The 25927-nt window shown below is 45.4% G+C and overlaps 1 protein-coding gene across 3 annotated transcripts in view; it reads right to left on the bottom strand.

Annotated features, from left to right (window-relative positions):
• Nucleotides 1-14088, bottom strand: part of ERBIN (erbb2 interacting protein) — a 405835-nt gene extending 391747 nt beyond the window's left edge. For all 3 annotated transcript variants that reach the window (XM_030193205.1, XM_030193207.1, XM_030193206.1), the window contains exon 1: nucleotides 13105-14088. The gene's annotated coding sequence lies outside the window, so the exon portion shown is untranslated. The remainder of the gene's footprint in view (nucleotides 1-13104) is intronic.
• Nucleotides 14089-25927: the final 11839 nt, after the last annotated feature.

The raw sequence follows: 25927 nt of genomic DNA, 5'->3' as shown, positions 1-25927 counted from the left end.
CTCCAATCTCTTTCCTTCCATCTCGTCTTCTGAATCTGTCAACACGGCTGTCTCTGCCTACAATGAAATTCTCTCCACTGCTCTGGATACCCTAGCACCATCTGTCTCTCGACCCACTAAGCGCATTAATCCTCAGCCCTGGTTAACCCTTGCATCCGTTGCCTTCGCTCCTGCACCCGATCTGCTGAACGCTCTGGAGGAAATCTCGCACCCTGTCAGACTTCACCCATTACAAATTCATGCTATCCTCCTTACAGTCCTCCCTATTCCTTGCCAAACAGGATACTATTCTCAATTACTAATTCTCTCGGCTCCAACCCTTGTCGCCTCTTCGCCACCCTCAACTCCCTACTTAAAGTGCCTCTGCTCCACCCCCCCTCACTCTCTCCTCAAACACTAGCTGACTACTTCCGCGATAAGGTGCAGAAGATAAACCTTGAATTCACTTCCAAGCCTTCTCCTCCCTGTGACTTCTTAACCCACTCCCCCAACCAACTTAGCCTGGCCTCCTCCTCCTTCCCTGAGATCACCGAAGAAGAAACTCGCCTTCTCTCTTCCTCTAAGTGCACCACCTGTTCCTCTGATCCCATTCCCACCAATCTGCTTAACACATCCCTCCTACAGTCAACCCCTCAATCTGTCACATCCTCAACCTCTCTCTCTCCACTGCTACTGTCCCTGACACCTTCAGCACGCTGTAGTCACACCACTCTCAAAAAACCATCACTTGACCCACCTGTCCCTCCAACTACCACCCCATCTCTCTTCTACCACTTCCTCTCCAAATTACTTGAACGTGCTGTCCACAGCCGCTGCCTTGATTTCCTCTCCTCGCAGGCCGTCCTCGATCCTCTCCAATCCAGCTTTCGCCCACTGCACTCGACAGAAACAGCACTCTCTAAAGTCTGTAATGACTTGTTCCTCGCCAATCCAAAGGTCACTATTCATCCTCATCCTCCTCGACCTCTCTGCCGCCTTTGACACAGTCAATCATATTTACTTCTTGACACACTGTCCCTCATACGGGTTCCAGGGCTCCGTCCTCTCCTGGTTCTCTTCGTATCTTTCCCATCGCACCTTCAGAGTATATTCTAATGGCTCTTCTTCCACTCCCATCCCACTCTCTGTTGGGGTTCCTCAAGGTTCTGTCCTTGGACCGCTTCTTTTCTCGACCTACACCTCTTCCCTGGGCTCGCTGATCTCATCACATGGTTTCCAGTACCATCTCTATGCTGATGACACCCAGCTTTATCTCTCCACTCCCGACATCACGGTCAAAACCCAGGCCAAAGTTTCGGCCTGCCTTTCAGACATCGCTGCCTGGATGTCCAACCGGCATCTGAAACTGAACATGGCAAAGACTGAGCTCCTTGTCTTTCCACCCAAACCCTCTTCTCCTATTCCCCCACTTTCCGTCTCTGTTGACAACGCCCTCATCCTCCCCGTCGCTTCAGCCCGCAATCTCGGAGTCATCTTTGACTCCTCCCTCTCCTTCTCTGCCCATATCCAGCAGACAGCTAAGACCTGTCGCTTCTTCCTCTATATATTAGCAAAATTCGCCCATTCCTCTCTGAACAGACCACCCGAACCCTCGTCCACTCGCTCGTTACCTCTCGTCTTGACTATTGCAACCTTCTTCTCACTGGCCTCCCGCTTAGCCATCTATCCCCCCTTCAATCTGTTCAAAATTCCGCCGCACGTCTTATCTACCGCGTGAACCGATACTCTCATATCACCCCTCTCCTCAAGTCGCTTCACTGGCTCCCGATCCGCTACCGTATACAGTTCAAGCTTCTCCTATTGACCTTCAAGTGCACTCAATCTGCAGCCCCCTTTACCTCTCTACCCTCCTCTCCCCGTATGTTCCCACCCTAACCTCCGCTCTCAGGACAAATCACTCCTATCTGTACCCTTCTCCACCACCGCTAACTCCAGACTCCGCCCATTCTGCCTCGCATCACCATATGCCTGGAACAGCCTTCCCGAGCCCATATGTCATGCGCCCTCCCTGCCCATCTTCAAGTCCTTACTCAAAACCCATCTCTTCTCCCTTGCTTTTGGCGCATAACCACCTTCCCCACTCTTGAATACCTACACTGACTACATAGTTTGTAACCTTTAGATTGTAAGCTCTTTTGAGCAGGGACGGTCCTCCCCGTGGTTAACTTGTACAGCGCTGCGTAAACCCTGGCAGCGCTATAGAAATGCTAAGTAGTAGTAGTAGTAGTAAGTTTTATATTCTCTTTTGTTGCCTGCTTCAAATAGTGTAAATTAATGTTTTTCTGATACTAAAAGAGAATATCAATGACGCCTATTGGGGTGCACTGTGATAGGGAATGACAAGAGTAGCAGTATTGGGTCCTGATAAATTTGTGGTGCCTTGAGATGTTTTTTTTGCACATAATTTGCACTAAAAATATTTTGGGAAAGTACTATAAGGTATCACTGAAGGTGAAGGTAAATGGTTTTTACTCTCTCAATTATTTTGTTTTATGAGATTTGATATTTAGGGCCCTGCTTACTAAGGCGCACTAGTGTTTTTAGTACATGCTAAAAATTAGAGACACCCATATATTCCTATGAGTATCTCTAGTATTAGCGTGCACTAAAAACGTTAGCGTGCCTACAGCACAACTTAGTAAAACGGGGCCTTAAATTCTTTCTGTCCCTTATGTCTTGAGTTTCTCCTCTATAGGTGCTTTATTTTTATGTAAACCAGTATATTCAGTAGTAGTGACAATGATGCAGACTTGACATCAAAAATAAGTTGGGGGGAGTAAGGGGGAGGGGGAAGATAATATTTAAAACAATGTGGAAGTAGAAAGTGGGGGAGGAGGAAGAATGAAAAGATAACACATCAAATGATAAAATTGCCATGACAGTACTGTACTACAGGGGTCCATGTAACAGTAATGCACAGTATAAACATTCATCTAACAGAAATACAATACTGTCACAATATAAATGAAAATTCAATAGGCAGCAGATGGGCTGTGCAGTTGAGACATATAGACAGTGGAGGAGTGGCCTAGTGGTTAGGGTGGTGGACTCTGGTCCTGGGGAACTGAGGAACTGAGTTCGATTCCCACTTCAGGCACAGGCAGCTCCTTGTGACTCTGGGCAAGTCACTTAACCCTCCATTGCCCCATGTAAGCCGCATTAAGCCTGCCATGAGTGGGAAAGCGCGGGGTACAAATGTAACAAACAAAAAAAAAGATGAGTAAAGACCAGGGGTGGGCATTTAACTTATTAATAATATTATTAATGCATTAATTTTTTTAACATAGAGATTTTTAACACTGGCCCTTTTTAAATTTATTTTAATGCAGACCTGGCCCTCTCTCCCTTTGTTTACCTCTACTGCTGGATTTTCAGTTTCTGGACACAGTGATACAAGCTGTACTAGGAGAGGGGAGGGAAAGAAAGAGAGAGGGGTATGGCTGGAGATGTGCTGGGAGAGAGAAGTGCCAGGACCTTCAGGGTGTTTTTGGTTACAGTAAACCACTTATGCCTGTTCATAAGTGGTGGAGGAGTGGCCCAGTGGTTAGAGCACCGATCTTGAAATCCAGAGAGGCTAGTTCAATCCCACTGCTGCTCCTTGTGATTTTGGGCAAGCCACTTAACCCTCCATTGCCTCAGGTACAAACTTAGATTGTGAGCCCTCCTGGGACAGAGGAATATCCAGTGTACCTGAATGTAACTCACCTTGAGCTACTACTGAAAAAGGTGTGAGCAAAAAATAAAAAAAAAAAAACCAAAACAAATGAAAATAAGAGATGGTGTAGTACATAAATATTAAACGTCCTAGACCAGAGAATGGTTTGAATTACACATTATGGCCCAAATGCATGCCATGGTATAGCACGATTAATCATGCAATTAAATGTTTTAAATCATATGATTAATCATGATCATTGTCCATCCCTAGTAAAGGCAGACACTAGGATACGTAAAGGCAAATGGCTAGATGTAAGATAAAGGTGCTCAATTCCAAAGCACAGACTTACAAAGTTACACAGTAACAAATAAGAGGAAATATTTTTTCACTCCATCAATAGCTAAGCTCTGGAGCTCGTCGCTGGAGGATATGTTAATAGCAGTTAGCATATATGGGTTTAAAAAAGGTTTGGTCAAGTTCCTGGAGGAAAAGTCCATAGTCTGCTATTGAGATAGACATGGGAAAGCCACTGCTTGCCCCGGGATCGGTAGTATGAAATGTTGCTACTATTTGGGTTTTTGCCAGGTACTTGTGACTTTGACTGACCTCTGTTGGAAACAGGATATTGGTCTGACCCAATATGGCTATTCTTATGCTCTTATAATTAAACTCCATCTGGACATACTTTTTAAGCTCTTTTTTACACTACTCCCACTGTAGCCGAGTGAGGGAAGCAATGCATGAGCTGCTAGCTTCAAAACAGGAACTTCCTTATTCAGTACCCCAAGATTATTACTAGGGGTCACAGCTGCCATTCTGGAAGGAGGCACTTACATTGGCAGCAGCAGAGGAGGAGGATCTCTGCCGTCCAGCCCCACTACACCACCAATTCTGACCCCCAGGTAGGGCCACAGGGTGCAGGTTTGCTGTTGGGAGTGGGGCCATGAACCTTCTGCCCTATCCCAACCAGCTGTCAATGTCACAGTTAGTGCCAGGGCTGCACTATTGGCCCCGTCATATAACACAGTGCCCCTGCCATAACAGTCATCCCTGTGTGGTAAATGCAGGGCAGACAGAGCACACACCCCATGAATTTACCACATGGTCATTTTGGCATTAAATATATAAAGTGCAAATCTTACTATAGTTTAGTAGATGGGCCTCAGAGAATAGAGATCGTATATTTCTACACAATCCACCACATCTATACTACAAGCTGTGCAAACTGCCAATGAAAGAAAAGATCTCATTTAATATTAAACCTGTTTAATAAGATTTATAGCATTCTGTTGCATAGCCACAAACAAACAGCCATGCATTATGGTGAATTATGGTTTCAAGTTACACTTACTATGATTTGTTTATTAATAAACAAGAGTACACAAAGTTGAGTCTTCCTGACAGATCATCAAGATATTCACAAGCAAAACTGTCTGAAAGGATCTAGTAATAATTTATAATGTTTCTGAGTCACATCTCTCTCACCACTGCAGCTTCTGAAGTTACCATGATTTGTAAAGAGGATTCATGCTACAGAAGAGCCCTGAATTTCAACAACTATTTTGCTTGCATGTATCAGCGTGGCTTGAAACATTTTAAAATTTCTAGGAGCCAGGATGAAAAGTCCAGTAGGAGTTTATTAACCACTTTGCTATATTTGTTTTCAAATTCCACATAAACTAACTTAAAACTGGGCCACAGGAGGAGCGGACTTACCAACAAGCAGCAAATAAAACTGACAGAGGCAGCCAATCCACCAGAAGCCTGCGCCTGTCACCAGGGGTGATGATTCTGTATGACCCTGTTCTTATATAGGTCAGCTGGGTGGCCATCCAACATGTATCAAGAAAATATTCACATTTAACTTATGATTTTGGAGGGGGACCTCTCACCCCAGTCACTACTAGTCATGATATACCTTTACTTGGGTTATACATTGATGCCTAGTTATTTCTTTAGTCTGGCTTCCCTCAGCTCTTCCAACAAGTGTGAGCTACATGATGCCACTCTTATGTGGCTGCTATACTGGGAGCAGGGGCACATTTCTTTCATCATGCTCCTTGTGGCTCTCAAATTTTAGTCAAGCAGTATAGTTCCTGTGTTCTACTATCTCTCTCTCACATCTATCCCCTACCTTCCTTCCATCAATTAATTTCACACCCCATTTTGCATACCCTCTTTCTTTCTGCTCTTATCCCTCAAACTTCATTCCCAGCCTTCTTCGCCCCCCCCCCCCCCCCCTCCCAACATTCTACCCTCTTCTGGCTTTCAGTTCATCCCTTTTTTCTCTGCTCCCGATACCAGCATAAGTACATAAGTAGTGCCATACTGGGAAAGACCAAAGGTCCATCTAGCCCAGCATCCTGTCACCGACAGTGGCCAATCCAGGTCAAGGGCACCTGGCACGCTCCCCAAACGTAAAAACAGTCCAGACAAGTTATACCTAAAAATGCGGAATTTTTCCAAGTCCATTTAATAGCGGTCTATGGACTTGTCCTTTAGGAATCTATCTAACCCCTTTTTAAACTCCGTCAAGCTAACTGCCCGTACCACGTTCTCCGGCAACGAATTCCAGAGTCTAATTACACGTTGGGTGAAGAAAAATTTTCTCTGATTCGTTTTAAATTTACCACACTGTAGCTTCAACTCATGCCCTCTAGTCCTAGTATTTTTGGATAGCGTGAACAGTCGCTTCACATCCACCCGATCCATTCCACTCATTATTTTATACACTTCTATCATATCTCCCCTCAGCCGTCTCTTCTCCAAGCTGAAAAGCCCTAGCCTTCTCAGCCTCTCTTCATAGGAAAGTCGTCCCATCCCCACTATCATTTTCGTCGCCCTTCGCTGTACCTTTTCCAATTCTACTATATCTTTTTTGAGATACGGAGACCAGTACTGAACACAATACTCCAGGTGCGGTCGCACCATGGAGCGATACAACGGCATTATAACATCCGCACACCTGGACTCCATACCCTTCCTAATAACACCCAACATTCTATTCGCTTTCCTAGCCGCAGCAGCACACTGAGCAGAAGGTTTCAGCGTATCATCGACGACGACACCCAGATCCCTTTCTTGATCCGTAACTCCTAACGTGGAACCTTGCAAGACGTAGCTATAATTCGGGTTCCTCTTACCCACATGCATCACTTTGCACTTGTCAACATTGAACTTCATCTGCCACTTGCACGCCCATTCTCCCAGTCTCGCAAGGTCCTCCTGTAATCGTTCACATTCCTCCTGCGACTTGACGACCCTGAATAATTTTGTGTCATCGGCGAATTTAATTACCTCACTAGTTATTCCCATCTCTAGGTCATTTATAAATACATTAAAAAGCAACGGACCCAGCATAGACCCCTGCGGGACCCCACTAACTACCCTCCTCCACTGAGAATACTGGCCACGCAATCCTACTCTCTGCTTCCTATCTTTCAACCAGTTCTTAATCCATAATAATACCCTACCTCCGATTCCATGACTCTGCAATTTCTTCAGGAGTCTTTCGTGCGACACTTTGTCAAACGCCTTCTGAAAATCCAGATATACAATATCAACCGGCTCCCCATTGTCCACATGTTTGCTTACCCCCTCAAAAAAATGCATTAGATTGGTGAGGCAAGACTTCCCTTCACTAAATCCGTGCTGACTTTGTCTCATCAGTCCATGTTTTTGTATATGCTCTGCAATTTTATTCTTAATAATAGCCTCCACCATCTTGCCCGGCACCGATGTCAGACTCACCGGTCTATAATTTCCCGGATCTCCTCTGGAACCCTTCTTAAAAATCGGAGTAACATTGGCTACCCTCCAGTCTTCCGGTACTACACTCGATTTTAGGGACAGATTGCATATTTCTAACAGTAGCTCCGCAAGTTCATTTTTTAGTTCTATTAATACTCTGGGATGAATACCATCAGGTCCCGGTGATTTACTACTCTTCAGCTTGCTGAACTGACCCATTACATCCTCCAAGGTTACAGAGAATTTGTTTAGTTTCTCCGACTCCCCCGCTTCAAATATTCTTTCCAGCACCGGTGTCCCCCCCAAATCCTCCTCGGTGAAGACCGAAGCAAAGAATTCATTTAATTTCTCCGCTACGGCTTTGTCCTCCTTGATCGCCCCTTTAACACCATTTTCGTCCAGCGGCCCAACCAACTCTTTGGCCGGTTTCCTGCTTTTAATGTATCTAAAAAAATTTTTACTATGTATTTTTGCTTCCAACGCTAATTTCTTCTCAAAGTCCTTTTTTGCCCTCCTTATCTCCGCTTTGCATTTGGCTTGGCATTCCTTATGATCTATCCTGTTACTTTCAGTTGGTTCTCTTCTCCACTTTCTGAAGGATTGTTTTTTGGCTCTAATGATTTCCTTTATCTTACTGTTTAGCCACGCCGGCTGACGTTTAGTCTTTTTTTCCCTTTTTTCTAATACGTGGAATATATTTGTCCTGAACCTCCAGGATGGTGTTTTTAAACAGCATCCACGCCTGATGCAAGTTTTTTACTCTGCGAGCTGCTCCTTTCAGTCTTTTTTTCACCATTTTTCTCATTTTGTCGTAATCACCCTTTCTATAGTTAAACGCTAGCGTACTTGATTTCCTAGTTTCACTTCCTTCAATGCCAATATCAAAACCGATCATATTATGATCACTGTTATCAAGCGGCCCTCGTATCGTTACCCCCTGCACTAGATCATGACCACCACTAAGGACTAAGTCTAGTATTTTTCCTTCTCTTGTCGGCTCCTGAACTAGCTGTTCCATGAAGCTGTCCTTGATTTCATCAAGAAATCTTATGTCCCTTGCGTGTACAGATGTTACATTAACCCAGTCTATATGCGGGTAATTGAAATCCCCCATTATTATTGTGTTGCCCAGTTTGTTTGCGTCCCTGAGTTCCTTTAACATTTCCGCATCCGTCTGTTCGTCCTGGCCAGGCGGACGGTAGTACACTCCTATCACTATCCTTTTCCCCTTTGCACATGGAATTTCAATCCACAGTGATTCCAAGGAGTGTTTTGTTTCCTGCAGAATTTTCAATCTATTTGATTCAAGGCTCTCGTTAATATACAATGCTACCCCTCCACCAATCCGATTCACCCTATCACTACGATATAATTTGTACCCCGGTATGACAGTGTCCCACTGGTTATCCTCCTTCCACCAGGTCTCAGAGATGCCTATTATATCTAATTTTTCATTTAGTGCAATATATTCTAACTCCCCCATCTTATTTCTTAGGCTCCTGGCATTCGCATATAGACATTTCAAACTATGTTTGTTGTTCCTAAGTACATCATGCTTAGTACTTGACAGTATTAATTGGCAATCTTTTGTCTGATTTTTATTGTTATTTAAAGATACCCGATCTACTACAGTCTCTTTTGCAACCTCACTATCAGGATACTCTATCTTCCCTGTTATGGTGATATCTTTGAAAGATACCTTATCCCGAACCATGCTCTTTGAGCGACTGTCGGCCTTCCCCCATTTCTAGTTTAAAAGCTGCTCTATCTCCTTCTTAAACGCCGATGCCAGCAGCCTGGTCCCACTCTGGTTAAGATGGAGCCCATCCTTTCGGAATAGGCTCCCCCTTCCCCAGAATGTTGCCCAGTTCCTAACAAATCTAAAGCCCTCCTCCCTGCACCATCGTCTCATCCACGCATTGAGACTCTGGAGCTCTGCCTGTCTCTTGGGCCCTGCGCGTGGCACAGGTAGCATTTCAGAAAATGCTACCCTGGAGGATCTGGATTTCAGCTTTCTACCTAAGAGCCTAAATTTTGCTTCCAGAACCTCTCTCCCACATTTTCCTATGTCATTAGTACCCACATGTACCAAGACAGCCGTCTCCTCCCCAGCACTATATAAAATCCTATCTAGGTGACGCGTGAGGTCCGCCACCTTCACACCAGGCAGGCAAGTCACCAGGCGATCCTCACGTCCACCAGCCACCCAGCTATCTATATGCCTAATGATCGAATCACCAAGTACAACAGCTGTCCTAACCTTTCCCTCCCGGGCAACATTTGGAGATATATCCTCGGTGCGAAAAGGATAATACATCCCCTGGTGGGCAGGTCCTGGCTACAGGAGTACTTCCTACTTCACCAGGGTGATGCTCTCCTTCTAGGAGACCTCCCTCCTCCAAGGTAGCACAGGGGCTACCTGACTGGAGGTGGGACTTCTCTACAACACCCCTGTAGGTCTCCTCTATGTACCTCTCTGTCTCCCTCAGCTCCATCAAGTCTGCTACTCTAGCCTCAAGAGAACGGACACGTTCTCTGAGAGCTAGGAGCTCTTTGCATCGGGCACACACATATGACACCTCACCAATTGGGAGATAATCATACATGTGACACTCAATGCAAAAGACTGGATAGCACCCCTCTCGCTGCTGGACTGCTGACGCCATCTTAGTGTTTTTTTGAGTTTTCCGTAATTTAAAACTTGCTAAAGTATTAAGGATATCAGCCTATCACTAACTTACAGTTCCTCCTTTAAACCCCAATCTTCAAGTTCCGAAAGCACAAGCAAAATTTGTTCACTTACCAGAGAAATATCCTCTTCTCCCAGAACTTATTAGAAGGATGAGCTGCAAGTCCTCCACGGCACCTGAGAAGGCAACCGGTGGGAGAGCTGGGCACCTCTCAACCAAGAAAAGGCTTACCAGGGGTTAGGCCGAAGCCAGCATTCCTCCCCCTGAGGGTCACCTGATCCTGGCTAAGAAGTACCTGGTAGCTCTGGGTAGGTGGAGCGAAAGCCCTGGGTAACTGTGGTGAAGGCCCTGGGAAGGTCGGGGTGGATTTGGGAGTCACCCCGGATGCAGCTGTGAGGATATGCAGAACGCTGCAAGTCCTCCACAGCACCTGGTAGGAGCACTGTGCACCTTGAGCAGAGGCCCCGAGTGTATCGGAACGGACCTGGGAGTCACTCCGGCGAAGGCTCCAAGGATATGCAGATGAGCTGCAAGTCCTCCACGGCACCTGAGAAGGCAACCGGTGGGAGAGCTGGGCACCTCTCAACCAAGAAAAGGCTTACCAGGGGTTAGGCCGAAGCCAGCATTCCTCCCCCTGAGGGTCACCTGATCCTGGCTAAGAAGTACCTGGTAGTACTAGAAATGTAGTTTTCTTTTTTTTGGGGGGGGGGGGGGCTGCTGTGGTCCACCCTCTCTATTGCCAGATTCCCCTTCTGAATGTTAGTACATACTATGTATACAAGAAGGGCAGATTAATGAAGAAAAAACATCTTCCTCCCCATCTCATTCTATGATTACCAAAAAGTTTCATGTCATCTGGGACAGGAACATAGTGGGAGTAAAACCAGGACTAGCTGAACCTGTTCCTTAAAACTTTAAGCCATCTAGTATCTCTGCTTGTATTTGATTCCCGATTTCAGCATCTACTCTCTGTTAATAAACAGAAATAAAACTAAACAGGAATGCAAAATCATGCCTTTTTTTAATGGACTAAACACGTTTTATGACCCAAAGGCCAGAACCTTCTTCCTCAGGTCAGGACAATGTTATGACATGGAGAAGATCTGGTCCACAGCTCCTGCTTACAATAGACAGTGGTCCAAATCATAGAGATCTAAAGTGGCTTCCAAGCACCTGGCTAATTTATTATGATTTATTTATTGCCTTTTTGAAAGAATTCATAAACCATCAAAGTCAGCAGTAGCTGTCAAGCATTTTTTTTTCCAGGTGGATACTTTGACTTAAGCTGTGGAAGGTGGCAGAGTTCTTATCCTTTTGGCTGGTGGCTGCTCACACCTCTAAGCAAGGCTGGCAGATCAAATTTCAGGAATTTAAATTCAATGCCAGCCTTAATTAAGCAGGTAAATTTATTATTATTATTATTTGTAGCATTTGTATCCCACATTTTCCCACCAATTTGCAGGCTCAATGTGGCTTACATTTGCCGTAATGGCGGTTGCCATTTCCGGGTAACAGAATTACAATTGGTAATGCATACGTGGAACAGATAACGGTATACCTACGGTCTGTGCCCTGAAAAGGACAGGTACAAATCAAGGTAAGGTATACACAAAAAGTAGCACATACGAGTTTACCTTGTAGGGCAGACTGGATGGACCATGCAGGTCTTTTTCTGCCATCATTTACTATGTTACATACATGGTAGCATACAAGTCACCTATCAGATACCCAACAAAAATATTCTGTTAATAATATGAAACACCCACTAGATGATATACTTGCACTGAAATTTTCAACTACTTGACTGTAGTACCCTGAACGTCATTAAAGCATTTACATTAGGTTTGATAAACAAAAAACAAAAGATAATAAACTAATGTAACAACCAAAAAGCGTATACACTTGAGTGTGCTTTATGTCAGGGCCTGAAAGGAGTTCCATGGTTAAGTTTATTCAGGCAGCTACATTACTGTGAAAATTTCCATACACACAGGTTCATCTGTGCCCACACTGGGCCTGCTTTTTCTTTCTTGTCAGGTAGCAGCTAATCCAACTTGGCAGTCATCCCTAGTCCTAGAGAGGCTGACATCATACCTTACAGAAAGGAGGATCTGACTTTCTACACTTGATTTCTATATAACAGCAGATAAAAATTTACGATACTGTACTATTAAAGAGTCAATGAAGTGAAAAGATTAAAGCTGCCAGCAAATTATTGTATCATGTTGCCTATGTAGCATAACAAAACAAAAATTTGATTAATAAACAATTTAGCATAGAAAGCTTTATCAAAATTAAGCAAAAGCACACGAAAATGTGAAACCACTGACTGCTTAAACTCACGTACTGCAAGTCTAGCTAAAACCCAAATGCATGCAGACATTAAACCTAAATTCAAAACATAGTTCCTAAACAAATTAGCTCTAAAAGAAAAAAAAAATAGCTTCCACACCACTCACGTACGGTCACAGCAAATAATAGAACACAAAATATATTCAAGAAACAATATAAATTACGAAATAGCTATTTTAAAAGCGAAAGAGCTGCTTTTTTGTTTAATTCAGTGCATTGAATTACCAAGGGGGAGAAACAGAAAACTGAACAGGCCAAAAAAAGTGGGAGGGAGCACAAATTTTAAGATGAAGTTTTACTAAAGCTACACCACCTTATATTACTTTGTTATTAAAGAAGCAAACAAAACAAACAAAAAAAGACGCTAAAGAAAAAAAAGATACAAAAGAGAACAAAGTATTCAAGTGTACGCGAAATAGTTTCACTACAAGATCGTTCCAAATGAACAAAGAACTTCTCTGTCTAAGCAGTACAAAAACCTGTAGTCCCACCAAACTCCACTTGCATGACTAAAGAAACTAGAAGAACTCATGGAGAATAAATAAGTTAGATATAATAAGGCATTAATACCGGCAAATGACATCAAACTTCAATATATTCCCCTTCCCTCCGAGTCAGTGCTCTGTAACGAAAGCTGTGAGCTATTATTTTTACCTTATATATTTCCGGTATGCAATAAAGCTGTTTCAGTAGATGTACTTTTTTCTTCCCCAGAGAGCAATTAAATCCAAGTTTTCTTCAATACTATGGCAAAGAACATCCGAAGGTTTTCGCTCTTCCCTCAGAGATTTCACGTTTGTTTCCAAAGGTTTAGTCCTCCCCCCTGGCCTGATAATCCTCGTTTGTCCACCGTACCGACCTTTTCCAACAGCAACAGTTTTAAAAAGTTACGTGCAACATAATGTGTCTGGCTCAGCCTTGAAGTCGCTCCCTGGACGTGAAAAATGTTTTTAAACATATGAGCATTTATAAGGTAGAGGAAGAAGCTCCAGAGTCACCACAACAACAAAAAAAAAAAAAAGAGGGGGGAAGTGCAACTGCCAATAAATAAGCAATCCACCAGCAAACTGAAGACAGCGAGCCCGATTCCGAACCAACCCGTGCGCCTGAGCGGCAGCAGCAGCTACAAAACCCAAGCTAACAGGTCTAGTGGCAAGCGACACAGCACCTTCCCAGCTCGCGGCTGCGCTCTTCCTCCTGCCCAAAGAGCCTCTAGACGCGGCTTCAGGGGGCCCCCGGGCGACGCACCCGCTAGGCGATCTGCCGCGCCCAGAAATGCAGCGACTACGCGGAACAACTCGGTCTCCGCAGAACCTTGCCACCTCTCTTCAAGCCCTCGCTCGGCCGACCGTGTCCTCCTCCGGGTTCTGCCCGTCCGTCACACCGGGAGAAGGCAAAAGAGGACACACAGGGCGCGTAATGGCAACACCATCTTCTGTTTGATACGGAGAGAGAGAAAGGTGACGGACACGATGCGTCGCCCCGAGCGCCCTCTTTCCGCCTTGCTAGGAGGCGCTGCTGCGTCCCGGGACAGAGAGGAAGCGGCCGCTACCACCACCCACTCCTCGACAACAGCAAAGCAGACACACACTGCGCCAGATCCGCCCCTCTCTCACTACCCCTCATCAGGCTCCCCGATCGGCGGCACAGATCAGCCTCAGAGACTGACGTCAACCTTCGAGGCGGAGCAAGAACCAATCATAACGTAAACAAGAAAGAAAGTAAGTTGGGGGGGTTCTTTGCATATACTTTACATGCAAAAAGGCGTGGCCACTTTAGAAGCTAGGAAGCCAATTCTATTTCTGACTGAGGTTTTATTTTTGCCTTAGACGTATTCAGAAGCAGGGTCCACACAGCTCAGTTTAAAATTAATGCAGCGAAAGCAGCTGCTTCATGCGGAAGCAAGAGCAGATGCAGCAACAAGAAGTAGCAGTGGAAAAAGTAGTAGTAGTAGTAGTTGGTGTTAGGCGTTATGTGGTCCGGAGGGGAACACTGGCTACAGGTGCTGTTGCTGTAGGAAAAACGTCGCCCTCAGTAAAGCGTGGTTTTGTCAACACGGGACTGTGGGATTCGTGGGCACAAACTCTTACATAAGGGAGTAGATGGGGACTATACTTCTTGCTTAGAAATATAGTCCCCATCTGAAGTGTCAGCCTGGCCAATAGTTTGGTTGCAGACTGGGACTTCAAAGGTTAATCCGTAAATGGGGACTCAGTGTACTAAAGGTGATTTTGTTTTAATATTACAGAAACGTAGAGCTGCCAAGTTATCCAGAAGGGAGCTTATGAGCCAATGCTGAATTTCTGAGAGAACCCGACCTGGTGCAACCAGAGCCAGCAGGAACACCTTTTATGGAGGGGTTGGGGAGGGTCAAGCTTCACCATCTTCCTCTTGTCTTGTCCCACTACCACAGCCCCTTCCTCCCACCCTCCCCAGCACATATCTCTCACATTTCCCCTGGTTAACTCCCTTATCCCCAGTCCCTGTGTTATGTCAGCCCCCTGTTTCCCTGCCCTATCATCAGACCCTTATCCTAACCCTTGCATTAGCCCCCCTTCTGCCACCCCTACCATCTGCCATAATAAGCCTTCTTTATTTATTTATTTTTATTTATTTATTGCATTTGTATCCCACATTTCCCCACCTTTTTGCGGGCTCAGTGTGGCTTACAATACATTATGAATAGTGGAAATACAATTTGTTACAATTCAGGTTATGGATTACATTGTGAAGAGTTGACGAGATGAAATCCCCAGCCCCTACATCAGACTGGTTTCCAAGCCCTAGCCTCCTTCCCCCACCTGCCCTTTTGTTAGCCTCTAGCCCCCCCCCCCCTTTTTTCCAATTCCCATCACCAGCACCTTTAAATCCCCCACAGTGATTTAGAGTGATGGGAGCTTGTCTTTCTGCTGAAGATGCTTTGCTATACTTGGCTAGGTCTGGTTACCAGCATAGCATTCTTGTTAAAACTGGAGAGCAACTACTGTCTGTTTCTTGCATGAAACAGGAAGTTGCTCGCCAATTTTTATGTTTAAATCTGTTTATTAGCAAGAACTTCAAAGCTTGTACATATTTTTCCATCAATAAACATTATTCAACATGAGTCATAACTGTCCATCAGTTAGTTAAGTGCCATAAATTGGTATTATTCCTCCCCAACTGACCCAACATCCCTCCCCCCCCAAACCTTCCATGCCCTTCCCCTTCCCCCCTTTCCCCCCCCCCCCTTTACCCCGCTCCCCTCTCTTTCCCAGTTATTCTTCGGTGTCCCTTGTCTACCCAGTGTCAATCATATCTATCCAACATGAGCTGTCATTTAGTCACTATCTATTCAGTAGACGACTCCGTGCAGCCGATGTCATAGTATTTAGGAATGGGCTCCAGCCGTGCAACCATTCTTCTCCTTCCTTGGATGAAAAAATTTTGATAGTTACTCGCTCTGTGCGTATCAAATCAATTATGCGTAATCTCCATTGCTGAAGTGTCAGTTTTCTGTTAGTTGTCCATTCTGCTAGGATACATTGTTTTGCCACTATAACTGATTTTCTTATGAAAGCTTTCAATCCCTTTGGGCTAGGAGATGGAAGTTTGTAACATCCAAATAGAATCCTGGCATCCTCTCGCCACCTCACCCGCCACTGACCAGATATGTGAGCTGCCAGGGCCCTCCAGAACATTTTGACGCCGATGCAAGACCACACCATGTGGCCCAGTGTCGCTCCTTCTGCCCCGCACTTAGGGCGCGACCCCCATGGTGACGACCCCATGTGGAATGCCATTCTCGGAGCTATGTATACTCGCAGGGCAAGTTTGTATTGTAATTCCCAATGTGCCGAATAGGCCGTGACTTTGCGTATGGATACTATGTGGTCTTTCATCTCATCTGCTGTCACTCTAGTTGTAGGTCCTTTTTCCAGGCAAGGGCTAACTGCCCATAGTTTATCTCTGGAAGAGTGTCTTTAATGTGGCAATGGTGAAAAGTCAGAGGAATCTACACTTGTGCCTCCAGTGAGACAGCCGCTGACAATTCCTCTTGGACGTCTTCCGTCAAGTCTGTCCAGGGGAGAGTGCAAATATAATGTTGTAGCTGGGCGTAGTGAAACCCATCTTTCGGTGAGATTGAGTATTCTATTTGCAAGTCTGAAAAGGGTTTAAGTTTCCCTTCCGGCGTCAGGACATGTAGGAGATACGCTATCCCATGCCGTCTCCAATTCATAAAGGCTGAATAGAGGCAACCTGGTTGAAACTGTGGATTCCGCGCGATGGAAAGAAATGGTGTCACCTTTGTTGAAAATTGGTGGAGTCGGCAGATCCACTGCCAGGTTGCTTTTGCAGAGCTCATAATTCCTGCGAGCTTTAGTACATTTGGTTTCTCCCCTCCCGCTGTGTGCAAGCAGTTACTGAAGTGTATTGCTGGGAGAAGTTGTAACTCCAGGTCGGTGTTTAAGAATTCTGATTGGGAGCGGAACCAGTCATTGATGTGTCTCATGCCACTAGCAACAGTGATATTTTTCATACTAACTAGGCCCAACCCACCATATTCCACCGGTGTGCACACAGTTCAGAGGGGCAGGCGTGCTTTTTTCCCCTTCCAGAGGAATTGTCTTAACATCTTATTTAACAGTTTCTCCTCTCTGCGTCTTAACACCAAAGGCAGCATCTGGAATACATATAGCCACTTGGGGATTATGAACATGTTATATACTGCTATTCTACCCAATAAATTCAATGGGAGAGATTCCCACCCACAAAGTCTCTGTCGTGTGTCTTTCAGTAATAGTTGGATATTCTGTATATATAGTTGTGTCAGGTCAGCTGGAAACATAACTCCCAGGTATTTCAACACCCCATTCACCCTTTGATAAAGGAACCCCCTCATATCATGGACCTCTGAGGCTCCTCCTACAGCCATAGCCTGGGTCTTGTCTAGGTTTAATGAAAAGCTGGCTATTCATCTATAGTTCTCTAGGATTGTCAAAAGAGGGCCTGTCAATCGCTTGATGTCTGATATGATCACCAGCAGATCGTCTGCGTACGCCAAGGTCTTAATATGGTGTCCCCCTACTTGTACTCCCTTCACTGCCCCAGTGCTATGTATGTGTCTGAGCAATGGTTCCAGGGACAGCACAAACAATAAGGGGGATAAGGGGCATCCCTGTCTTGTCCCACGTTCTATGTCAAACCCTGGTGCCAAGAAGCCGTTAGCAACTACCACCGCGCGCGGATGTTCATATAATGTTTTAATGGCCCTCTGGAACCAACCACCAAAACCCATATATGTTAATGTTTGGAAAAGGAAGTCCCAGCTGACTCTGTCAAAAGCCTTTTCGGCATCTAGACTTAGCAACATAGCTGGGCTTCCTTCTATTTGACAGTGTGCCATTGCTACCAGTAATTTCCAGACATTCCGAACTGAGTGTCTATTTCTAACAAAGCCAGCTTGGTCCGGACCGACCAGTCTAGGCAGAATGAGTGCTAGCCGTTCGGCTAATATCTTTGCTATCAATTTTGTATTGTTTATTTTCTCCGAATCTGCCTTTGCTAACCAAGCAGCGGAAGCAGTGGCCCGTCTCATCTCTCTCTGGGCAAAGTTACATATGCCCTCCAAATATCTAGCTTTCCCAACTTTGAATCTGCTCATGACAGGCTTACACCATCAGGCAGTATGGACTCTTGTAATTAGAAAGGAACCCAGTATGTAGTAGATATAATAAGATAGTTTATTACAATCTTACCAATGGTAATACAGGTAGGTTAAGCATTCACATAATGGAACCGCATATCATGGCACGTCCTCTCTCTCTAGCCTTCTGGAGTCTCCCTTCTCTGTTCGTCTTCTCCTCTCATCTCCTTCTTCTTCTCGTCTCGTCTGAACTAATACTCCTCAAACTGCTGCTTATATACAATTTTGGCCCTATTCATTTCAATGGACCCCAGCTGTCTCAACTGGGCTCCCAGTCCTTATCAGTTGATCAGAATGACTTCACATGTTCCCAAACCTTCCTGTAGCCCCCCCTTTGGATATTCCCACCGGGGGTGCAGCTGACCCAGCACTATCTCTACGTAACCATAGCAACTCTTGCTTATGACGTCTTGCAGGTGCCAATCTCAGGATTGTTTATAGAGTAGATTGCCCCCACCCTTGCCAGTTCAGCACTTGCCACAGTGAAATGTAACTGTGTCAAAGGTGATCTCTGATTTCTTTTGTATCAGAGATGATTCTGATTTTAAGAAGCCTAGCTCTTATTATGAGCCATTGGCCTGTATTTTACTGAGAGCAAGGGCTAGCATAACTCTTCATTCCCCTCTTGCCAGGCCCCTCAGAGGGGGCTGGCACACATGACTACTAGTGGGTGTGGCCGTCCTTTCCAGAGGGCTCTTAGAGTTCTGTGGGGGGGAATGTATAGGATTGAGGTGACAGGGGTGCGCTGGCACAATAAGGAACAAGGCCATAGCAAGAGTCAGTATGTGGATATATAATTATATGCTGGATAAAATGCAGCATTAGGTTTCCCCTTTTATCATAACCAACCCACTGGGCCCAACTTTCTTACACCCACCCCTCTAGGGCAGAGCTAGACTTGGAAACATGTGAAGTCAATTAAGTCTAGGTACCATACAATGGAATCAATAAGGTCAAGTGCATATGATTGTGATTGATTAATATATCATGATTACAAAGCTGATGTTGGAAGGCGGGGGAAAGAAAACTTTCAATCAAAGTTTATCATTAGTCAAACTTTGAATGTGTAAATATAGCCAAAACTGGTGTTAAGAGGGCAGAAATATTTCATTTTAGCATTGAAAAAGGATTAATATTGGCCAAATAATGAATAACTACTGAAAACTCATGCGCATTACAAGTATTGCAAAGGCTAAGCTATGGGTGTTATAGGCCTACATTATATATGAAGGGCCTGCTGCTTAACCTGCAGTAGTCTTATAATTATGGGCAGGATAATAGTTTTGTAATTATCTTACTGCTAGGTGTAATGGATCTAGATCATACATGAAGGCACTGTTGAGTTATAGTGTTTTTGGAACATACATAGGAACATAATCTTCTTGTTCCTTTATACAGAATATGAAGCAAATATGTGTTAAAGAAATAAATTGATCTGCTTCACTTTCTCTTGATGAGTAAGAAATCATCAACAGTAGAAAACAGTTTGCTTAGTTACTATTTGAGGTATAGTGATGAAAGGTACAACAATTTAAAAATAGAGAGAAAACAATCTAAACCTGTCCATACAAATTAGCAAAATATAACAAACTAGAAAGAAACATATGATAGTTCAATTAAACAGCATAAGCAGAATAAATATCTTCCTTAATAAAAGAGGTGTACTTGCGTTACAGGCAATAAGAGTAAAATAAACAGCAGTGGTCCTACACAGACTTTTATGGTGGAAATGTAGTTTGTCTTGTACTGAGAGTAGTAACAAGGAGGCTTAAAACAAACCTCTGAACATAGGGAATAATGCAACAGTATCAATACCTGATTTAGTAGTTAATCTTGTAGGCTAAGGCAAAAAGGTCTTATAATGCCTTTATAATGGAACCTATCAGTGTCAGTATTACTGGGAATATAAGTATAACAATGATTTCTGGCTTTAAATTAATTAAGTACCCCTCTTGATAGTGACAATAGAGGATGAAAAACCAAGGATGCCACCAGGGGTGTGCTGGTAAATTTTTAACAACGGGCTCTCTCTCCGGGCATAGCCGGCCCTGAAATTGTGTGTGTGTGGGGGGGGGATACATGTCTCTCTCTCCCCTCCCTTGTGCAGGCACGCTAGGCATACGTTTGCCGAGCCCCACCAGCCAATAAATGGACTGCTACCATTCTCTGCTGCTTGTTTCTGGCTCTGAGCAGCATGATGGAACCTTCTTGCGCTTGCATGAAAAGTCTCAGCCTGATGATCAGAGTCAGAAACAAGGAGCAGGGAGCAGCAGCAGTCTATTTACTTGGCTAGTGGGGCCAGCATCACTGCCAGCAAAGTAAAAGAGAATTCAGGAGGGGGCCCAAGCCCACATTTTGGGAGTCAGTTGTTAAAGTTGCCATGGGGAGGCTTACTTTAACAACCGGCTCCCAAAATTCTTAAAAACTTAACAAACGGCTCTCGCGAGCCCGTAAGAGCCCACTCCAGCATACCACTGGATGCCACCCACTTTAATCAATGTTATAAGTGGCATACCAAAAATATACAGGTTCTCTGTTAGAGGGTCTGATTATTGGATGTTTACTCTGTTAATTTTAATTTGTCCACATCCCTGGAAAATTTCAAAGTTATCAAACAAAACAAATGACGATTCGTATTATCAGGAATAATAGAATTAAAAAGGGCAAGTAAAGATATCGGTCTGTAGGACTCAGCCAGTTCTTTTGGCTTATTCGGTTTGGGTATTAGGGTTATAGTTGCGGTGTTGGCATAACGGGGGAATGTGCCCGTAACTATCACCTCTTTGAAATAAGCGAGCAGTGCCCCTATTGCCCTGGGTGGTAACATTTTGTAGTATTCCCCTGAAAACCCGTCAGGTCCGGGAGCTGAATGTAGTTTTAACTTTTTAGCTCTCCAATTTTAACAGGCACGTGCTTCTCTAGCCAAAGCCAGTCAAGGATAACCAGAGTTGTGGCAGCAGAAAGGCAAGCTTCTGCAAGACCTGCCCAAAGCTATTTTATTTTTGCTAGCTCATACCTTTCCAGTGCAAGTTACATTCAGGTAGGGTAGATATTTTCTGTCACCAGAAAACTTACAATCTTAAGTTTTTACCTGAGGCAACGGAGGGCCACAAGGAGTATCAGTGGGATATGAACCTTGGTCTCTGGTTCACAGCCTGCTTCTGTAACTACTAGGCTACTCCTCCACTCCATTGACACCCTAGGTGAACCTTCAGATTATACCCTGCACCCCTCATCAAGGGGTAACTCAAGTCATTTCTCTTCCATTTCCAGCATCTCACCTTCCCTTCCTTGTCTTCTCCTTTCTGTAGTTCAACATCACCCCCCCCCCCCCATGGAGTCTAGCATTTCTCTCATTTCCTATGTCTCCACCCCTCCCCCACTTTGTGGTATCTAGCATCTCTCTTCATTCCCCCCCCCCCCCCCCCCCCCCGGTGCTTCAGCATTTCTCTTTTTTCTCCTTCCCCCCTCCACAGCATCTCTCTCCTTTCTAACATAACATAACATCTGGTTTTATATCCTGCTTACACCTTACAGAACAATGTTCTAGGAGGACAGTTAAAAAGGAGTGACGATTACATTTAAAATTATGGTTAAATATCTTTTTGTAGTACAAATTTTTGAAAAAGCAGAGTCTTAATTGTTTTCCTAAATGGCAGATAAGAATGAGATAACTGAAATGTCCAAGCAAACTTTTTCCAGAAGAAAGCGAGGAGTGAGAACAGAATCAGGCTGTTTCCAATGACTGGTGGCTTGAAATGCCAATGTCATTTCAAACATTTTTAGTCTTTTCCTTCCTCTTGGCAAAGGAAAGGAAAACACAATTGGACAATTTAGCATTCTGTCTCGTAAGGAGACAGCAAATTGGAAATGGGAGTGTAAATACTTTGGCACCAGTCTGAGTAATATCTTATATAAAAAAAAAAACAGGCCAGTTTAAAAAGAATTCTAGCAACCAATGAAATTTAACATAAATAAATACTGTCATATTCAGTTAAGTCAAAAATCAGGCTTCCTTGTCATCTATACCAGACCAGTCCCGACTAATGGGTTGTGTCCATCTACCAGCGGAAGGAGACAGAGAAAATAGTTCCAAGTAAACCGCCCCTTAAGGATATCGTGCAGCCTGAAATGTTCAGTATTTTCTCTTTCTCCTAGCGGATGCTAACCCGGTAAGCGGGGTAAGCATGGCAGGGGGGCGCTTCCCTCTGGGGGGCGCCGCCGCACCATGCTCACCTCGCTCGCCCTCCCCCAACATCCCTTTTCTTTTTGTTTCTTTTTAAATTTACCTCCGTGGCGGCGGTTCCAGCAGCGCAGCGTCAGGGAAGGAGGCAGCGCTCCCGACGTCTCTAGCCTTCCCTTCGCTGTGTTCCGCCTTCTTCTGACGTCAATGATGACATCAGAAGAAGGCGGAACACAGCAAAGGGAAGGCTAGACGTCGGGAGCGCCGCCTCCTTCCCTGACGCTGCGCTGCCGGAACCGCCGCCACGGAGGTAAATTTAAAAAGAAAAAAAAAAGAAAAGGGATGTTGTGGGGGGAGAGAAGAGGGTGGGCAGTTGAACAATGGGAGCGGGAGGGCAGGGGAGAAACGACAGCAAGGATGCGAAGGGGGGGGCATAGATGCGAAGGGGGGGGAGAAGAGGGCGGGCCAGGCTGGGACATGGGAGAGAGAGGAGCATGGATGCGAGGGGGGTCATGGAAGGGAGAGAGGGGAATTGCTGGAAAAGGATGAATGGAGGGGGCAGGGGACAGAGGAGCATGGATGGGCATGGATTGGGAGGGCAGGGAGAGGGGAATTGCTGGATAGGGATGAATGGAGGGGACAGATGGGCATGGATGGATATGGATTGCAGGGCAGGGCTCAGGGAGAGAGGGGAATTGCTGGATAGGGATGAATGGAGGGGGCAGGTGACAGAGGAGCATGGATGGGCATGGATTGGGAGGGCAGGGCTCAGGGAGAGAGGGGAATTGCTGGAAAAAGATGAATGGAGGGGGCAGGGGACAGAGGAGCATGGATGGGCATGGATTGGGAGGGCAGGGCTCAGGGAGAGAGGAGACATTGCTGGACATAGAGGGGAGGGAAGAGAGATGAAGGAGGTTAAATGAGGGAAAAGGAAGAGAGGAGAAAAACTGCACATGGATGAAGAAAATAGGCAGAAGCTGAGGACCAGAAATGAAGAAGAAAGGAGGAAAGGAAAGAAATAAATGGAAAGGAAGCCCTGGAAACGGAGTTAAGAGGACAGATAGCAGCAGAATCAGATACTGGGCCAGCATGATCAGCAAAAGAAAGTCACCAGACAACAAAGGTAGAAAAAAAAATCATGTTATTTTCATTTTAGTGTTTGGAATATGTCCACTTTGAGAATTTACATCTGCTATCTTATTTTGCAATGTATAGCAATTTCTTTCTAAGAATATTGCTGACAATTCCTGTCAGTGTGGCAAGTGGTGAGCGATCATTTTCACGGGGGGGGGGGGGGGGGGTGCGCCGCCGCCACCAACTGATAGTCTGCAGGGGGGGCGCCAACTGATAGGCTGCAGGGGGGCGCCAGTGACCCTAGGCACGGCCCTGGGTGGACAGATCGTGCAGCTGCTCTGGATTGCTAGCTAGTAGCTCATCCCAGATTCTTCTAGTGACAGTGGGGCCAGGGGTGTGCTGGTAGCCGTTTTGGAGCTAGTTTTAGATGATACTCAGTGGTCCTGAGTTCCTCATCTGCCAGCTAGGGTGATATCCAGTGACCCTGGTTCCCTCCCCTCCCCTTCCTCCCCTGGCTGTCTTTATAGCAGGGTGATGGTTGATTGTGGCATGGAGTAACTTGGCTCCCATGTGGGGGTTCTTCTCTTCTGTGGTGATAGGTATAACTGAATTTCTGAGGTAAGCCTTTATTTATTCCTGTCACTAGTGAAGAAGGTTCTTAAAAAAAAAACAAAAGAAAGATGAAGAAACTGTTTTTCCTTCTTTCTCTTGCCCATAACCTGATTTACTTTTAGTTCCTTCTTCTCGGGGCCTCCTTTCTTTTTGGCGGGTGCTATCCTTGCATTGGGCTTCACTTCTATGCTCAATCAGGTTTTGTCGGGCCATTTTGTTCCCTTGCGGTGTTTTCACTTTTTCCCGCCTTTGGCAATGTATTCTAGTGGGCCACTTGCAAAGTTTCTTTGAATTTTGCTGGCCAGCGTCTGATTCTGATCTTGGACCCTTCCGAGCTGGTACCAGTTGCTTCGAGTTTTATTGTGGGGCATGGCACGTGTCTGGATCATGAAACTCAGTTGTTTTTCTCCACGGTCCTAGACAGCGGCTGGTTCAAAGGGCGGCCCCGTGGCTAGAACTTGTACCTTTGCAGTTTGGAGGTCTTAGTCTGCTGTTTCCAGAGTGGGGGAAGTCTCTCGCTGGCTCCATTTGGCTGCAGGCTCGGTCTTTTTAGTCCAGGGCTATTTTTTCTTTCCTGTCAGCCTTACGCAGCCATTGGTCAGTTCTTTTTCAGACCGTCCGGTCTCTGCTGCTTCAGGCATCTTGCTTGAGACGCCCCTGCTATTTGATTCTTGTTTTGGCAGCAGTTTTTTCTCCCTTCCTTAGGGAGGTTATGGTTCTCTCGTCCCCGTGGATCCCTCCTGTCTGCTTCGGTTTCTCTGCAGGGTACTTTCCTTCTGGCGGGTGTCTGAGTTGCCCTTGGTGTGCAACTGCTAGTTCATATCCCTCTTCTGAGTACCCTCGGGAGAGCCATTCTTGCCAGTCATTTTGCTTGGACTCAGTTCAGTGAGTTTACGGGAGTGTTCCTTTTTAGGACTAGTTTGCCACAGTGTTTCCTTGCTTTTGGGCAGGAATTTTAGCCTGGCACAGGCGGATTTTGCCTTTTCTAGTTTCAGTTGCCTCTCTCCTGGCACATTTGGCACTCCTTCCTTTTTCTGTATGGGGCGCAGTTCTTTCCTGCTGAGGAGATCTATTGTTATGCTTCTGGATTATTGCCTCTTAGCGCTGCGCTTTTCTCTACTTTTCTGCAGGGAAGTGGCTGTGTTCCGGATCTGGAGTTCGACTGTCCCTTAGCTGGTTTTTCCTCGGTTTGGTGTTAGTGGCCAGCTTCCTCTTTGTTCCTGGCCTGGCAAGAGTTGTTTCTTCCTCACTGCCTTATGGCTGCCTTTTGCTCCCTGTGGTCTGAGGATTCCAGATCTGTGGTGCTTACCTCCCTCTTGGCGGGAGTTCTTTCTCTACATTGACTGCTGCTCCGTCTCGGTTGGCTAGGAGGGCAGTCATTGTGGCTCAGAGATCACTTGGGGGCTGAGAGTGTCTCTTGGGGCACAGGGCCTTCTCTTCTTGTAGTTTTAGTCCCTCTGGGCCAGGGGAGTGCAGGTCTGCATTTCCACAAGTTGTGCTTTTTTCTTGTTGGCCTCCTGGCAGCACCTTCTCTGGCTGTTCCCCGGTGCGCCATCTATGCATTTTCCATGTTGAGCACAGCTTCATCACTCTATGTTGTGTACAGCTCCATTGTTCTATGATGAGCGCAGCTCAACCATTGCATGTTGAGCACAACTTCTTTATTCCATGCAGTTCCACCATTCCATGTTGAGCTCCACAGTTCCAGGTTGGCTTTAGCTCCATCGCTGTATGTTGAGCACAGCTCTATCATGGCATGTTGAGTGAAGTTCCTTCGCTGCATTTTCTGCAACTACTACTACTACTATTTATCAACCTTTCATCTCTACATGTTGAACACAGCTCCATTGTCGCAGGTTTTTCTGCAGGTCTCAGTGTGGGGTTCAGTACTGTGTCTGCGTGTAGAACACGGCTTTGTGTCTGCC

Source organism: Microcaecilia unicolor, chromosome 2 (assembly GCF_901765095.1).
Source record: "Microcaecilia unicolor chromosome 2, aMicUni1.1, whole genome shotgun sequence".
In the NCBI taxonomy this organism is placed as follows: domain Eukaryota; kingdom Metazoa; phylum Chordata; class Amphibia; order Gymnophiona; family Siphonopidae; genus Microcaecilia; species Microcaecilia unicolor.
This window is presented reverse-complemented; position numbering and strand designations above follow the sequence as displayed.